The sequence below is a fragment of the Grampus griseus genome (genome assembly GCF_964374135.1).
Source record: "Grampus griseus genome assembly, chromosome: 20".
In the NCBI taxonomy this organism is placed as follows: domain Eukaryota; kingdom Metazoa; phylum Chordata; class Mammalia; order Artiodactyla; family Delphinidae; genus Grampus; species Grampus griseus.
In genome coordinates, this window is record NC_139014.1 from 29,304,054 (window position 1) to 29,322,975 (window position 18,922).

General features: G+C 41.3%; 1 long non-coding RNA gene across 1 annotated transcript in view; it reads left to right on the top strand.

Moving 5' to 3' along the window:
• LOC309838556 overlaps positions 1–18,922 on the top strand; it is a 57,159-nt gene that overhangs the window by 9,018 nt on the left and 29,219 nt on the right. Inside the window, exon 2 of the long non-coding RNA XR_014298362.1 lies at positions 6,297–6,408. This is a non-coding gene — a long non-coding RNA (uncharacterized lncRNA). The remainder of the gene's footprint in view (positions 1–6,296; positions 6,409–18,922) is intronic.

Below are 18,922 nucleotides of genomic sequence, written 5' to 3' on the forward strand. Positions count from 1 at the left end.
TCTTTACAGAAAGAGCCTCAAAAGTCACACGGCAGAGAGCAGGATGTATAACCCTCTTATGAGGAGTGGAGAACAATATTTCAATCTAGCATAATGCTTAATAAGTATGTTAAATAGATGAATTGAATGAACAAACTCCAAGAATTCAGGGGGAGAAAAAGGCATGGGGCAGAACTATGGTACAAAGTATGCCACCATTTATTTTTTTTAATATAAATATATAGAGAATGTATAGAAGTATGCTTGAATATGCCTTTACTATCTCTAGGAGAAAGCTCAAGAAGCTGGTACCTGTGGCTGCTGCTGGGAGAAGGACTGGGAGCCTGGGGGTGAGGAATGGGAGGGAGGCTTACCATTTAGTATCATGTGTATGTATTACCTATTAAAAAATAAAGTTAACTTTTCTACGGAGGACATAAAAAGAACAATCCAATGCAGTCTGACTGTAGAGTCCAAACACTAAAACCCTACGCTATGATAGCTTTGGGAGAAAGCCATGGATCAGAAGACTTCCTTTTGTTCTTAATTCATCGCAGACAAACCGTGCATGGCATCTCCTTTGTTTCAAGTTCCTGCAGACTCGCCTATAGCACCACACCAATTACAACAAAATTCCATCTCAGCCAATTTTTAAATGTTCCAGAACCATGATTTTCAAACCCAGTGGAAAGCTTCAGGAATGGAAGTCTCTGAAGAGAGAGGGGTGAAGCTAGTTCATCCTGATCCTTTCAACCAAATTAGTTCTGCTTTTAACTGTTTTGCTTCTGAGTTTAAATAAAACCCTTCTCCTAATAGTCAAATGAGATGATGACTATAGCTCTCTCATACTCACTTTGTGGTTCTGTGTGGAGCAGTACAGTCCTTAGGCGCCCTCAGAGCTTCAGGTAAAGTTCGCCTCCAGCAGTAACAATAAGGAGAATCAAAATGTGATGGAAGAGGGCTTCCCTGGTGGCGCAGTGGTTGAGAGTCCGCCTGCCGATGCAGGGGACACGGGTTCGTGCCCCGGTCTGGGAAGATCCCACATGCCGCGGAGCGGCTGGGCCCGTGAGCCATGGCCGCTGAGCCTGCGCGTCCGGAGCCTGTGCTCAGCAACAGGAGAGGCCGCAACAGTGAGAGGCCCACGTACCGCAAAAAAAAAAAAAAAAAAAAAATGTGATGGAAGAGATTGGACATCTACACAAAAGACTCCCTTCGTCAGTAAATGGGTAGATAGAGATTTAGGAGTGTCCATATTCAATTAGGGATTAGGGCATAATTTCTAAGTAAGAACGATTGTATACGTATTGCTATTGTACCCAAAGCTGTAAAATAGTCTAGTCTCTGAGTGAGTGCATTGTGTTATATATTGTCTGAAGAATAGCCTCCTTCATTACTGAGATATCCCAGCAAAGAATGGGAATTCCACGACTGGAGGGTTGACAGTGTCACCTCATTCAATGGTTTCCTCTCAGCAGAGCCTGGGGAAACTTGCAGTTTAATGTGCCCTGTTTAATGGATTTACAGATTGTATTATACTACGGTGTTCAGTTTTCACTAAGTTAACCCTCATAAAATGGACAAGAGCGTCCCGAGTTTCCTGCAAAGAAACAGCAAATTAAAGATAATGCTAATAATAGAAGCCCAAGCCAGCAAGAAAGTGGTGGGGTTGACATTTCTCTTACCCTTAATATAAGCTGTCAGCCACATTACTCAGTAAAAAGCAATAACCTTCTTGTCGGATCTGACAAGAAGATACCAAAAAAATTCAAAATTATCCACAGATGATTTGAAAAAATGGATTTATTTTTGTTGTTGTTGTTGCTGTTAGGAACGTATAACCAGAAATGTTTGGAGACCCCTGGTTTGAAAAAATGACCCCTGAAGAGCAAGAATTCGTCAGTGACTCTCCAATGTGATTCAGACAGAAGGTGCCCAGCCAGAATCTGGGATATTTTATTCTGCTAATGGGTCACCCCTACAGAGAGGCTGAATGAATCCAGCTACTGTAGCTTGATGATACCGTCTTGTAAGATCACCTAACTCATTTCTCAATTATATTCTTTTTATTTTTTTATTTTTTGGCCACACCAAGCGTCATGTGGGGTCTTAGTTCCCTGACCAGGGATCAAACCCACTCCCCCTGCATTGGAAGTGCGGAGTCTTAACCACCGAACCGCCAGGGAAGTCCCCTTAATTATATGCTTGATTTTCAAGTATAATTTATGGTTCTGATGTGGCTCCACATGTTGTCTTTCTTACAGATGTTTGAGAACGTACCATACAGTGTCAATGCCTGGTCATTGCATTATTCCAATATTGGACTCTTGTGAGCTTGGTTAATGTGGGTCCAGCCCCGAGAGGCTGCTCACCTCTAAGTGTTATGACAAAATGAATTCCTGGATTGGTCAGAGTGATGCCCAGACCCTAGAAGACAGGGACCCTCAGTTTCCCCAGATGACTTCATCTCAGTACTCTCTCCTGGCAATGCTATAACCTAAATTCTTTTACCGAAGACCCTGAAAAGTGATACATATAGGAACCTGGGCCTTGTTTCTAAAAGAAGGGAGTTTCTAGCTCTGAATTGTATTCATTCTGTAGCACATCTAATGCTCTTCTTGCCCAACAGCTTTTTCTTCTGTGCTCTCAGTTTTTGAACAGTGTTAATTCACTAACTTGAAAGCTGATTGTTGCTTTGGTCTGCCAGGCACCAAGGCCCAGGCTCCCAACAAAGGCTCTTCAGACAACACAATAGCCAAGATAAACTGACCCGCAGAGCTGAGTTTACATAGGCTCCAAACTGCCTCTCTGCTCTCCTGGCCTGCTGCTGCAGCAGACTGCTAGATGATTGCACAGCCGGCCTCCGAAGCATTCTCCCTCCCGGACTCTTCCTTCTTTGAATAAAACTGACATAGATCCATTTCCTTTACTCAAATGACAATATCATCAGCTGTCTCAGCAGCTTGGCTGACCAGACTTTTATTTTTGCCTCACTGCCTGATGGCAATATTCCAACTCCAGCAATTTCTAGGAGTGAAGAGCAGCCTATGCAGGAAAGGTAGGGTGGGCCCCATGGAACTGGGCTGACTTTAGATCAATTAGGACTGCCTGCGTTCTCAGCCTTGGTTGCATATTAGAGTCACCTGGAGAGCTTTTCAAACATAGCAATGCCTGTGCTGAACTCCTAGCAATTGTGATTTAATTAGTCTGGGGTGGAACCTGGGCATGGATGCCTTTAAAAGCCCCCAGGTGATAAGTGCAGTCAGTGGTGAAGACCACAGACTTGGGATCTTATCCTCCAAGGGAGGATTTGAGGCTGATACAATTCTTTTCTAAGCTAAAGCTAGAAAAAAAGCTTCTAGTCTAAAGCTCCCTCCATCATCTCCACAAATTCCATTCTGCAATTAGCTCACAGAGATATTTGCAAAAAGCTGCACAAGTAAACATGTGTTAATGATACAATGCCACACTTCACAGGTTCCAAGACATTTTCTCATATATTCTTTCCTTTGACTCAAAATAACCCAGTGAGGTAAACAGGACAGGTATTATTATCCACAATTTTCTGGTAAGGAAATTGGTATCCTGAGCCAACTGAGGATACAGACTTCTGGTTTTTGTTCAGCACTTTTTTTTTTTTTTTTTTGGCTGCATTGGGTCTTCGTTGCTGCACTCAGGCTTTCTCTAGTTGTGGCGAGCGGGGACTATTCGTCATTGCGGTGCGCGGCCTTCTAATTGTGGTGGCTTCTTTGTTGCAGAGCACGGGCTCTAGGCACACAGGCTTCAGTAGTTGTGGCACGCAGGCTCAGTAGCTGTGGCGCACGGGCTTAGTTGCTCTGCAGCGTGTGGGATCTTCCCAGACCAGGGCTTAGAACCGTGTCCCCTGCATTGGCAGGCGGATTCTTAACCACTGCGCCACCAGGGAAGCCCCTGTTTAGCACTTTTTAAATTACGTAATATATACTCTACAGTGACATGCATAACCTCAGCTGTCACATATAGGGAGGAAATATTGCACAGGAGTTAAAAGCAAAGTTGTAAAATCAGATGTAAAAATTTGAGTTTTAGTTTTCTCACATATTAGTTTTATGATATTGGGCAGATATATAATCTCTCTGAGACTCAATTTTCCTCTACTGGATATTGTCCTGGAATACCACCTTCAAAGGGGGTATCAGTGAGATATAATTGTTGATATTCTCATTATATGATCATGACACATTTACCTACTTGTGAGGATAGAAATAATTTCCAAGAATTATTTAAAGTCGGGACTTCCCTGGTGGCGCAGTGGTTAAGAATCCTCCTGCCAATGCAGGGGACACGGGTTCAATCCCTGGTCCGGGAAGATCCCACATGCCATGGAGCAACTAAGCCCGTGAGCCACAACTACTGAGCCCACATGCCACAACTACTGAAGCCCACGTGCCTAGAGCCCATGCTCCACAGCAAGAGAAGCCACCGCAATGAGAAGTCCACACACCGCAGCAAAGAATAGCCCCTGCTTGCTGCAACTCTGAGAGCCCATGCGTGGCAACAAAGACCCAACGCAGCCAAAAATAAATAAATAAATAATTTTTTTAAAAAAGAATTATTTAAAGTAGTTGACCTCCTTTATTCAAAGTTCTCTGCAGTATCAATCTTTGGCTTTCTTACCTGATACTCTGCAGAAAATGAGGGGCTTGATTGGTACTTGATAGTGGTATTTCTCACTACAGTCATCAAATGATTCCTTTTAAATCGGAAATCAGAATTCTAGCAAATCCACCATTTAAAATTTTTCTTTGTTTATTTTACCAAGGCAGGGCTTGATCAGGTGCTTTTTAAAAAAATTTTTTTGGCCATACCACATGGCATGTGGGATCTTAATTCCCTGACCAGGGATTGAACCCGTGCCCCCTACAGTGGAAGCGCAGAGCCTTAACCACTGGACCCACTGGATCGCCAGGGGAGTCCCCAGGTGCTTTTAAAAAAATTTATAGACCTAATTTTTAGAGCAGTTTTAGATTTACAGAAAAATGAAGCAGAGGACAGAGTTCCCATATGATCCTTCCCCTGCACACAGTTTCCCCTATTATTAAAAATATTTATTAGTATGGTACATTTGTTATAATTAATGAACCCATGTTGACACTTTATTATTAATTAAAGTTTGTAGTTATTCCGGTTTCCTTAATTTTTACCTAGTGCCCTTTTTCTGTTCCAGAATCTCATTCAGGTACCACCTTATCTTTAGTTGTCATGTCTCCGAGCTCCTCTTGGCTACAACAGTTTCTCAGACTTCCCTTATTTTTAATGACCTTGACAGTTTTGGGCAGTCCTGGTCAGGTATTTGTAGGATGCCCCTCTATTGGAATTTGTCTGATGTTTTTCTCATGATTAGACTGGGGTCATGAGGTTTGGGGAGGAGGATCACAGGGGTAAAGTGCCATTTTCATCACCCATGTCAAAGGTACATACTATCATTATGATTCATTGTTGTTGACCTCTGTCACCTGGCTGAGGTCGTGTTTGTCAGGTTTCTCCACTGCAGTTACTCCACACTCCCCTTTCTTTGGCAGCAAATTAGCATGTACAAACTACACTATGGGAATTAAGCTCCCCTCCTTTAGAGTGCCATATCTACGTGGTTTATTTGGAATTCTTCCGCACAGAAGATTGATCAAATGCTTTTGTTCATAAACCTCTTGCTGTCGTCACCCACCAAGTCATGACAATTAACCTACTTGGTAGTGGCCATAGCCCTGTGTGTTCCAGAATAGAACCATAATGGGGTCTAGGGAGACCTCTTGTGGCTAAATAAGGGCATAACCAGTCAGCTACAGGTTCTCACTATGCCACCAACATCCCTCCAGTTGTCCGGTCGTTCTCAATCAAGAGTGATTTTGGCCCCCAGCCCCAGGGAACATTTGGCAATATCTGGATATGTCTTTGGTTGTCACACTTTTGGGGGGTGATGCTACTGACATCTAGTATGAAGAGGGCAGGGATTCTGCTAAGCATCCTACAATGCACAGGACACATACAACAAAGAATTATCTGAGCTGACATATCAATAATGCTGAGGTTGAGAAGCCCTGTGGCCAACAGCTGTATACAGGTGTATAAAGGTGACAGCTATGCTCAAAGGAATATTGTTATAACAGGGACGGGGGGAAGACCCTTTTTTGTGGGAAAAGTAAAAGAACAAATTCTTCAATAAAATACGCAGCTCAACACTACTGATCACAACAGAGATAGAAGAAATGGTGAAGTGACTTCTAGACATGTGCAGTTTCTTTTCTTTTCTTTTCTTTTCTTTTTTTTTGGGAAATGTGCAGTTTCTTTTTGGGCCAATCTTGTGCACATGGACCTGAGTGGCAAGAGCTCGTGCTACAGAGCTCTACAGAAGCAAATGGAAACAGGGAGCTGTTCTGAGCAGAAGAGGTACAGGTAAGAAAGAAATTAGACTGGGGCCAGTGTTTTGAGAAGGGGATTATGTGATAAAATTGTTCATTTCAGATAATTGTTTTAAAACTAAGAACAGTCTTGAGGGAAAAAATTTTAGCCAGTCCAATTGAACAACCACAATCCACAAATACTTTCAACTGTATTTCCTATACATACATATTTTTATGCTGTGGCAACTGATGAATATGACCATGCATATTCTGCTTTTTTCACTGAATATTTTATCTGAAAATTTTTTCATATTCCTAGAGTCTCTATTATCTTTTTTAATGTCTCTATGATATTCCATAACATAGTTGCAACATACTACAGCCATTCTTCTATTGTTAGACAATAACATTGTGTCAATTTTTCCCTTTTCTAACACTGCAACATAGTGTTTTTCTACAGTTAAGTGTTTCCTTAGGTTTCCTTTCTAGGAGTCAGATTCTAGGGTCAAAAAGTATGAACAGTATGGCAACGTAGCAGAGTGGATAGGAACACAGAATTTGAAATTACACAACCTGGGTACAAAATTCACTCCTGCCCATTACCACCTACATGACTTGAATGATTTGCTTAAAGCTCCCAGATCCTCTGGGGACTGATATGATCCTGTATCTTTTTCCATCCCCTCACTTTCAGTCTGTATGTGTCCCTAGGTCTGAAGTGGGTCTCTTGTAGACAGCATATATATGGGTCTTGTTTTTGTATCTATTCAGCGAGGCTGTGTCTTTTGGTTGGAGCATTTAATCCATTCACATTTAAGGTAATTATCAATATGTATGTTCCTATTACCATTTTCTCTAATTGTTATGGGTTTGTTTTTGTAGGTCCTTTTCTTCTCTTGTGTTTCTCACTTAGAGAAGTTCCTTTAGCATTTGTTGTAGAGCTGGTTTGGTGGTCCTGAATTCTCTTAGCTTTTGCTTGTCTGTAAAGCTTTTGATTTCTCTGTGGAATCTGAATGAGATCCTTGCTGGGTAGAGTAATCATGCTTGTAGGTTCTTCCCTTTCATCACTTTAAATATATCATGCCACTCCCTTCTGGCTTGTAGAGTTTCTACTGAGAAATCAGCTGTTAACCTTATGGGAGTTCCCTTGTATGTTATTTGTTGTTTTTCCCTTGTTGCTTTCAATCATTTTTCTTTGTCTTTAATTTTTGTCAATTTGATTACTATGTGTCTCGGCATGTTTCTCATTGGGTTTATCCTGCCTGGAACTCTCTGTGATTCCTGGACTTGGGTGGCTATTTCCTTTCCCATGTTAGGGAAGTTTTCGACTATTATCTCTTCAAATATTTTCTCGGGTCCTTTCTCTCTCTCTCTCCTTCTGGGACCCCTATAATGCGAATGTTTTTGTGTTTAATGTTGTCCCAGAGGTCTCTTAGGCTGTCTTCATTTCTTTTCATTCTTGTTTCTTTTTCTGTTCCATGGCAGTGAATTCCACCATTCTGTCTTCCAGTTCACTTATGCGTTCTTCTGCCTCAGTTATTCTGCTATTGATTCCTTCTAGTGTATTTTTCATTTCAGTTATTTTATTGTTCATCTCTGTTTGTTCTTTAATTCTTCTAGATCTTTGTTAAACATTTCTTGCATCTTCTCAATCTTTGCCTCCATTCTTTTTCCGAGGTCCTGGATCATCTTCACTATCAGTATTCTGAATTCTTTTTCTGGAAGGTTGCCTATCTCCATTTAGTTGTTTTTCTGGGGTTTTATCATGTTCCTTCATCTGGTACGTGGCCCTCTGCCTTTTCATCTTGTCTTTCTGTGAATGTGGTTTTTGTTCCACAGGCTGCAGGATTGTAGTTCTTCTTGCTTCTGCTGTCTGCCCTCTGATGGATGAGGCTATCTAAGAGGCTTGTGCAAGTTTCCTGATGGGAGGGACTGGTGGTGGGTAGAGCTGGCTGTTGCTCTGGTGGGTAGAGCTCAGTAAAACTTTAACCTACTTGTCTGCTGATGGGTGGGGCTGGGTTCCCTCCCTGTTGGTTATTTGGCCTGAGGTGACCCAGCACTGGAGCCTACCCGGCTCTTTGGTGGGGTTAATGGCGGACTCTGAGAGGGCTCACATCAAGGAGTACTTCCCAGAATTTCTGCTGCCAGTGTCCTTGTCCCCATGGTGAGCCACAGCCACCCCCCACCTGTGCAGGAGACCCTCCAACACTAGCAGATAGGTCTAGTACAGTCTCCTATGGGGTCACTGCTCCTTCCCGTGGTTCCTGATGCACACACTACTTTTTGTGTGCCCTCCAAGAGTGAAGTCTCTGTTTCCCCCAGTCCTGTCGAAGTCCTGCAATCAAATCCCGCTAGCCTTCAAAGTCTGATTCTCTAGGAATTCTTCCTCCCATTGCCGGACCCCTAGGTTGGGAAGCCTGACGTGGGGCTCAGAACCTTCACTTCAGTGGGTGGACTTCTGTGGTATACGTGTTCTCCAGTTTGTGAGTCACTCGCCCAGCAGTTATGGGGTTTGATTTTTATTGTGATTGTGCCCCTCCTACCATCTCACTGCGGCTTCTCCTTTGTCTTTACATGTGGGGTATCTTTTTTGTGAGTTCCAGTGTCTTCCTGTCGATGATTGTTCAGCAGTTGTGATTCCGGTGCTCTTGTAAGAGGGAGTGATCACACCTCCATCTACTCTGCCATCTTGAACCAATCTCCTCTTTGCTTGGTTGGTAGTTCTATTTTTTATTTATTTTTATTTTTTTATTTTTGGCCTCAATGCATGGCTTGCGGGATCTTAGTTCCCTGACCAGAGATTGAACCCAGGCCCCAGCAGTGAAAGCACCAAGCCCCAACCCATGGACCACCAGGGAATTCCCATATTTTTAATTTTTTGAGGAATCTCCATACTGTTTTCCATAGTGGATGCATAAATTTTCATTCCCACCAACAGTGCGTGAGGGTCCTCTTTTCTTCACATCTGTTGCCAACACTTATTATTTGTTGTCTTTTTGATAATAGCCATTCTGACAGGTATGAGGTCATGTCTCATTGTGGTTTTGATTTGCATTTCCCTGACGATTAGTGACGTTGAGCAAAGAAGCTCATGCATCTGTTGGCTGTCTGTATGTCTTCTTTAGAAAAATAACTCTTCAGATCCTCTGCCCTTTTTTTTTTTTTTTTTGCGGTATGAGGGCCTCTCACTGTTGTGGCCTCTCCCGTTGCGGAGCACAGGCTCCGGACGCGCAGGCTCAGCAGCCATGGCTCACGGGCCCAGCCGCTCCGCGGCATGTGGGATCTTGCCGGACCGGGGCACGAACCCGTGTCCCCTGAATTGGCAGGCGGACCCTCAACCACTGCGCCACCAGGGAAGTCCTCTCTGCCCATTTTTTAATCAGGTTGTTTATTTTTTTGATATTGAGTTGTGTGAGTTCTTTGTATATTTTGGATCTTAACCCCTTATATAATTTGCAAATATCTTCTCACATTCAGTAGGTAGCATTTTTGTTTTGTTGATAGTTTCCTTTGCTGTGCAAAAGCTTTTTAGTTTGATGTCATCCCATTTGATTATTGTTGCTTTTGTTTCCCTTGCTTAAGGAGGCATATCCAAAATTTTTTTCCTAAGACTGATGTCAAAGAGCATACTGCCTATCTTTTCTTCTAGAAGTTTTATGGTTTCGGGTCTTGCATTTAAGGATTTAATCCTTTTCAAATTTATTTTTATACATGATGTGAGAGAAAGTTCAGTTTGATTCTTTTGCAGGTAGCTGTCACGTTTTCCCAACAACATTTATTGAAGAGGCTGTCTTTTCCCCATCTTTTCCCAATTCTTGCCTCCTTTGTCATATATTAATTGTCCGTTTAAGTGTGGGTTTATTTCTGAGCTCTCTATTCTGTTTCATTGATCTATGTGTCTGTTTTTGTGCTGATACCATACTGTTTTAATTACCGTAGCTTTGTAATATAGTTTGTAATCAGGGCATGTGATACTCCAGCTTTGTTCTTTCTCAAGATTGTTTTGGTTATTTGGGATCTTTTGTGTTTCCATAAAAATTTTAGAATTATTTGTTCTGGTTCTGTGAAAATGTCATTGGTATTTTGATAAGAATTTCACTGAATCTGTAGATTGTCTTGGGTAGTATGGTCATTTTAACAATATTAATTCTTCCAATCCATGAGCAGCGTATAACTTTTCATTTTTGTGTATGTGTTTTCTTCTATTTCTTTCATCAGTGTCTTACAGTTTTTTGAGTACAAGTCTTTTACCTCCTTAGTTAGATTTATTCCTAGGTATTTTATTCTTTTTGATGCAATTGTCAATGGGATTGTTTTCTTAATTTCTCTTTCTGATAGCTTGTTGTTAGTGTATAGGAACACAACAGATTTGTCTATATTAATTTTGTATTCTGAGCTTTACCAATTGATGAGTTCTAGTAGTTGTTTGGTGACATCTTTAGGATTTTCTATGTATAGTATTACATCATCTGCAAACAGTGACAGTGTTACTTTGTCCTTTGAAATTTGGATTTCTTTTATTTCTTTTTCTTGTCTGATTGCTGTGGCTAGGACTGCCAATAGCATGTTAAATAAAAGTGGACATACTTATCTTATTCCTGATCTTAGAGAGAATGTTTTTTCAGCTTTTCACCACTGAGTATGATATTAGCTGTGGGCTTGTCACATATGGCCTTTATTATGTTGATGTATGTTAACTCTATACCCACATTTGTGGAGAGTTTTTATCATAAATGGAAGTTGAACTTTGTCAAAAGCTTGTTTCTGCATCTATTGACATGATCTTTTATTCTTCAGTTGTTAATGTTGTGTATTACATTGATTGATTTTCACATATTGAATCATCCTTGCATCCTGGGAATAAATCTCATTTGATCATGGTGTGGGATCCTTTTAATGTACTGTTGAATTTGTCTTGCTAATATTTTGTTGAGGATTTTTGCATCTTTGTTCATCAGTGATACTGGCCTGTAATTTTTGTGTGTGTGTGTGATATCTTTGTCTAGTTTGGGTAACAGGGTGATGCCGGCCTCATAGAATGTGGCAGTCTGATAGGTGTGGCTGCCCCCAGTCCAGTTGCTTGCCAGGCCCTGCCTTGTGCAGAGGCTGCCAGCTGCTGGTGGGTGGGGCCAGATCCCAGGGTCTTTGGCTGCAGAGCCCTGGAGGTCCTAGAGCTAGTATTGACCTGCTGGTAGGCAGGGCCAATTCTTGACATGGCTGGATGTGGGGTATGGGGTGTCCTGAAGCTGTATCTGCCTGCTGGTGGGTTGGGCTGGATTCCAGGGTCACTGGCTGAGGGGCCCAAAATGTCCCAGAGCTGGCATTGGCCAACTGGTAGGTGTGGTCAGGGCCCAGGGGGTCCTAGGGCTGATGCTGGCTTGCTGGTGGCCTGGGTTCTGACATGGCAGGCTGTGGGGCTGAGGTGGTCCTGGGGCTGTTGTCCATCTGCTGGTGGGCAGGGCTGGGGCCCAGGTATTCCCAGAGCTATTGCTGGCCGCTGGAGGGCAAAGCCAGCTCCTGGAGTCTCTGGTGGATCAGGCTGGGTCCCGGGGCAGCAGGACACTCAAGGAGTCCTAAGGCAGTCGGCCCGCTGGTGGGTGTGGCTATGTCCCCACCCGGCTAGATGCTTGGCCTGAGGTGTCCCAGTTATGGTGCCAACAGGCTGGTGGGTGGGGCCAGGTCACAGCACTAATAAGCTAGAGGAAGACTCCAAAATGGGGCTTGTCAGCACCGTGGTAGAATGAGCTCCCAAAATGGTTGCCACCAGCATCTATGTCCCCAGGTTGAGCTCCAGTTGCTTCCTGCCCCTATAGGAGGCTCCAAGATCAGCAGGTGGGCCTGAATTGGGCTTCTTTCAAGTTACTGTTTCTGCCCTGGGTCTCAGAGCTTGTGAGACTTTGTGAGTGAGTTTTTGTTTGCTTGCTTGCGGTGCGCGGGCCTCTCACTGCTGTGGCCTCTCCCGTCGCGGAGCACAGGCTCCGGACGCGCAGGCTCAGCGGCCATGGCTCGCGGGTCCCCCCGCTCCGCGGCACGTGGGATCCTCCCGGACCGGGGCACAAACCCGCGTCTCCCGCATCGGCAGGCGGACTCTCAACCACTGTACCACCAGGGAAGCCCCTGACTTAAGTTTTTAACTGGACCGCTTTGGCTGCTCTGTTGAGAAAAGACTGAAGAAGAGCAATGGAAGAAGCAGAGCAGGGAAGAAGCAGGGAAAGCTTTTGCAGTAATCCAGGAGAGGGATGGTTTGGCTTGGCTCAGAGTTGCGGCAATACAGGAAAAAGTCAGAAGGGATCTGATTTTGCATACATTTTGAAAGTAGATTTGACAGGGTTCTTTCATGGGATTGGGGTAGAAGAAAAAGAGAGTATCAAGCATGGTTCCAGATTTTTTGCACAAACTTTCTGGTATAATTGATCACACAGAGAACCCAGCAGGAGTCAATCCTTCAAACCTCAAAATAGTAACGTAAAGTTTAGGAATTATTCCATGTGAAAACTTTTCTGTAATCGCCTTGAACCTACTTACACCTGTAATCAAAAAAATCATTTCTACTGGAGGAATTTAAGCCAGTTTACAATTATAACTGACAAAGAGTGGCTTTGTTTACGTCTCCTCCAAGGGCTCTAAATGCTTCACAAATCCCCCATGGCCAGTTGCTTCACCTCAACTACAAAGCCATTTCAAAAACAGAATTAAGAGGTGTGAAAGCGGCATGAGAATCTAGGTCAGGAAAGCTAACGCTGTCTCGTAAGAAAATAGGGCAAAGCTATCTGCAATGCTTAGTTAAGGCAAATAGAACTCTGAGTCTTACAAAACTGTTCAAAAATGACCTAAACAAGAAACAGCAGTACTCCTCTTATTTCCTACTGCAAGAGCAAAATTAAGGGAATTGCTTAGGGCATTCACAGAATGAAATGATCCTGGTCAATAAAAAGTTCAAGATTAGTATTAAATATGCACAACACAGCTGTTGGGCTTTCTCAGAAAATTATCCAAAATGCTTATGAGCCAGTTTTCCTACATGACAACAGCAAACCCCCATGGATTTCTGTCTTTATTGCCTTAATAAGGGGGTAAGATAAGTGCACACTACAATTTGTGTCACCTACTCTGAAAAAGGGGAATTCAAAAACTTTCAAGTGACAGGAAAAGTGTGAATAATCATCAGCAAGGCACACTAGACATGAAAGCATGAGGAAATGGCATCTTTTGCTGGCTTGTCCCGGTGCCCACATCTTCAAGTCAGCAGCCAGAACTGAGGGTGGAATTTGAGATTGCTACAGGTTCACCAGTGCAAAGCTGGTTTGCTCATTCACATGAGGATTAAATCCACAGACTTGGCCTCATCACCAGGTCCTAATTAACTGAACTAACTAGTCCTTTATGTCAGGGATTAGCAAAGTATGACTCATGGGCTAAATATTGCTTGGGTTTTCTGGGGGTTTTCTTGGGTTTTTTTTTTTTTTTTTTTTTTGGCTAGCCCAAAAGCTAAGAATGGTTTCTACATTTTTAGATGGTTGAAAACATCAAAAGGAGAAGAATATTTTGTGAAATGGGAAAATTACATAAAATGCAAATTTCAGTGTTCATAAATAAACTTAAATTGGAACACAATCCTACTTATCCATCTAGGTAGGCTCTCTGGTTGCTTTTGCATTGTAACAGCAGAGCTGAGTAGTCATGACAGAGACCCTATAGCCTGCAAAGCCTAAAATATTTACTGACTAGTTCTTTACAGAACGTTTGCCAACTACCTACTCGATATCACACCAGTATATACAATGTAGAAATCACAGTTGAAGGAATTTATATTTCCAAAATGCAATTGAGGACACATCGTAGAAATGGAAAAGCACAGAAACAAAACTCTTTAATGTTGCATGTATATAGCTTTTACTTGCAGCACTTGGTGTTCATTCTTTCCAGGCAGTAGAAAGGAGAGTGATCACTTTTCCAAGTAAGGAAAGGGATACTAATCCATTTAATCAGCTAGAATCAGATACTATTCATGTTTTCTGCTCTCAGATTGTTCTTTTCCATGGTGAGTTAGTAAAAGACAAAAGGGTGCTTAGAGACAGAAATTAGACAATGATGATTCAGTCAACATGCACACAGGTGGATTAAAATTTTAGAATGGATTTTCAGAATAGAGACCTTGCCTGTCTTTTTTCACTATGGTACACTAGAACCTTTACATGTGCGCACTCCAATATTTGTCAAATACTGCACTCAAATATCTGCACATACTTAATGAGGAAAGTTGGCTACTGTATCTCATACTTTCTTCAAGCAACAAATGAGCCATTTGGTTCTTGGCCTCTGATTGTTTTGGGGAAACTGAACCAGCAACACTTGAGACCTCTGCTCGGTTTCAGGATTAGAGTCCTCAGGAACCTAGTGGCCCCTTGTCTCCCTCTCTGTGCTCATGTCAAAGGGCAAGTATAGTTATTACTGAGTGAAGTCTCCACAGGAAGATTTATTTCTGGTTCCAACTTACTGGGTTGGCCAACATCAGACAAGCCTTGGGCCAGTATAAACAGAGTCATGTTGACGACACTGCTCAACCTCTATACCTCCTCTTCCTGCAGTCAAAGCCTTTCCTTCTTGAAGAGTTTTTCAAAGACCAAAACAAAACAAAACCCAAACCAGAATGCTCTTATTAACACACAGGAAGCCATTTTATCTTCAATAAATACGGAAAGAAATTCATAGATCCCTTACCTAATTTTTTTAATTGCAAATATGGGATTAACTAAATTATCTGAAATATTAACCCTGAAGTATGTTGTTGTTGTTGTTGTCTACCCAAAATGAGAGTTTCCATAGTTCAGTTTCTCTTTCCTAACTCTCTTCAACTTGACGTTTTAACGAAGATCTATCATGTACCTCCTATGCGTTTTGCCGAGTTGGGAAAGAGGTAAATAGCAGAGGTGAATGAGATGAGTTTCCTGCATTCCAGAAGCTCAAGGCAATAAAAGCTGTTTCTTGTGTGTGGCTGTAACCCCAAGGGAAAGTGAAATATATGCCTTCGCTACACGTTGCAGACAAAAAGAAAAATGTAAGAAATCTCTACTCCACGGGACAGAATTTACTTTAGTTTTATGACACCAACAAAAATTCCAACGAGAGCACTTTGGAGCGTTTATGCTATCATTGAAGACCTTTCAAAGATCGTTGTCTAAAGAGGTAAACAGCCAGAACACTGCTGGTTCTCCAAAATATTAAATACAAATGCACTACCAGCTAAGAATAAAAATTTTCCTTTCACCTACCATAACAAGACAGGAAATACAGAGAACGAAGTCAGATCTCCAGATTCTCTCCAAATTCAGATACTAAATCCTTCTTGTATATATCATGAGCTTTGCCTTTGAAAACCTCTGTGTGAATACTCTGTGATTTATTTCATCATCGACCTTGGGCAATTCTTGGCACTCTCTGAGCCTCTGTCTCTTCATGATTACCTCACAGGACTTCTGTGAGAATCAAGGAAGACAACGTATATAAAAATGCCTTATAAATTATAATTCCTCTCCAATTCCTTGAGAGTAAGAACCGCACCTTATTCCTTATCAAATCCCCAATGTCTAGGACAGTGCCTGGTATGTAGAAGACACTTAATTTTGACTGAAGGAATACTCTACTCTATAAGTATCAGTTATTATGTAGCAATTTTTACTATAGTTTGTGGATTAATAACAGGGTAGTAACCGAATATAAGATGCCAAGTTAGAAACTGTCCTTGGACCATTAAGCTCTTCTTCTGAGTCTTTCTCTCTAAAAGATGATTTTCCTTAAACAACAAGGTCCTGCTGTATAGCACAGGGAACTATATCTAATATCCTGGGATGAACCATAATGGAAAAGAATATAAAAAAGAATGTATATATGTGTATAACTGAGTCACTTTGCTATACAGCAGAAATTAGCACAACTTTGTAAATCAACTACACTTCAATTAAAAAATATTAAAGATACAGAAACCTAAATAAATAAATAAATAAAATATGATTTTCCTGAGGGTAGGGTCCAACCACAGAGTTTTATACACATTAGACACTCCACATATGTGTATTAAATTAAGGAAATTGAGGGAATTCCCTGGTGGTCCAGTGGTTAAGACTCCGTGTTTTCACTGCCGAAGGCTGAGAACTAAGATCCTGCAAGCTGCGTGCAGCGGGGGTGGGGGTGGGGGGGGTAGGGGGGTGGGGGGGTGGGGTGGGGTGGTAATGTACTTCTCAACTCCTCCGTGAAGCACTTTTTAAAAAATTACTTCAGATTACAATGGTTCTTATTACAGTCAAGCGTCAATGCAGGGGCTACAGGTTCGATCCCTGGCTGGGGAAATAAGATCCTGCAAGCTGTGTGATGCAGCCAAAAAAAAAAATTAAATAAATAAATAAAGGAAATTGAATGTGCGCTTTTAAGGAAAAATGTCACTCCAAGGCTGATAGTACTGATGCCTATTATTTTGAAGATAATTTTATAACAATATCTGTTGGATATTGTGCTTAGAGCTTTCTCAGCAGTTTGCAGCGACCCAGCCACATTTCTCTCAGATTTTCTGAGAATAATGGCACACACTTGTGAAGCAGCTTGTCAGAGTTCAGTGATATGAAACAGTTCTTCTCCTCAAGAAGTGGCACATTCTGATGGGGCTCAAAGTCACACTGGCATCTCATTAACTCAGGTTCCAATTAATTAAACTAACCAGAGAGTAAAATGGCAGAGATATCAGGCAATTAAAAGATCAAGTAGGATTGGAGGCTCTGGGGATGAAAAGCACCATGGATAAATTCTAAAGATCAAATACCTTCAAAACTTTTTGTTTAAAACAAAAAATTTACTTTCAAAGTTTTTTGATTTTCTCTAACTTGTCTATTTATATCATTTGCTGCTATTTCTTTTGGATTTTTTTTTCACCATTTGTATGAGCTCTGTGTACACTAAAGAACTTAATCCTTTAACTACCATATGTGCTGCAAATATTTTTCACAGTTTGACTTGAGGGTATTTTTGGACACAAAGGAAATTTAAATTTTTAATGCTTCATTGGGATATAATTCATGTATCATACAATTCCAGAAGGTTTGATTTTTCTATAGTCAAAAGTATCAATGTTCTTCTTTGCTTTTTGATTTTATTTATTTTCTTCCAGTTTTATTGAAGTATAATTTACATACAGCACTATATATGTTTAAGGTATACAGCAATGATTTGACTTATATACATCATGAAATGATTATCACAGTAAGTTTGGTGAACATTCATCATCTCACATAGATACAAATTTTTAAAAATAGAAGAAAAAATTTCCCTGTGATGAGAACTCTTAGGATTTACACTCTCAACAACTTTTATAGATAACATATAGCAGTGTTAGTTGTGTTTATCATGTGGTACATCCCTAGTACTTATTTATCTTATAACTGGAAGTTTGTACCCCTGAACCCTCGCCATCTCAGGTAACCACAAATCTGATCTCCATTTTTTTCTTATTTATTTATTTTATTTTTGGCTGTATTGGGTCTTTGTTGCTGCGCGTGGGGTTTTCTCTAGTTGCGGTGAGCGGAAGCTACTCTTTGTTGCGGTGGCTTCTCTTGGTGCGGAGCGTGGGCTCTAGGTGCATGGGCTTCAGTAGTTGTGGCACGCAGGCTCAGTAGTTGTGGTGCACAGGCTTAGTTGCTCCATGGCATGTGGAATCTTCCCGGACCAGGGCTGGAACACCCGTGTCCCCTGCATTGACAGGCGGATTGTTAACCACTGCGCCACCAGTGAAGCCCTGATCTCCTTTTATATGAGTTTGTTTGTTTTTGAAGTATAATTGACCTACAACACTATGTTAGTTCCTGTTACACATGGTGATTTCATGTTTCTATATATTTCACAATTATTACCACAATAAGTCTAGTTACAATCTGTCACCATACAAAGATATTACATAGTTATAAACTATATTCTCAACACTGTACATTTCATACCCATGACTCATTTATTTTGCAACTAGAAATTTGTACCTTTAATCTTCCTCACATATTTCTTTCCTCCCCTCCCCTGCCACTGGCAACCACCTGTTTATTCTATGTATCTATGACTCTATTTCTGTTTTATGTTTGTTCATTTGTTTTACTTTTTAGATTTCACATATAAGTGAACTCATATAGTATTTGTCTGACTTATTTCTCTTAGCATAACACCCTCTAGGTCCATTCATGTTGTCACAAATGGCAAGACTTCATTCTTTTTTCATGGCTGAATAATATTCCATTATATATATGTGCTATACACCTTTATCCATTCATCTATTGATGGGTACTTAGGTTGCTTCCACAACATGGCTATCGTAAATAATGCACAATGAACATAGGGGCGCATATATCTGTTCTAATTAGTGTTTTCATTTTCTTCACATAAATATCCAGGAGTGAAATTATTGGATTATATGGTAGTTCTATTTTTAATTTTTTGAGGAATCTCCATACTGTTTCCCATAGTGGATGCACAAATTTTCATTCCCACCCAACAGTGCATGAGTGTTCTCTTTTCTTCACATCTGTTGCCAACAT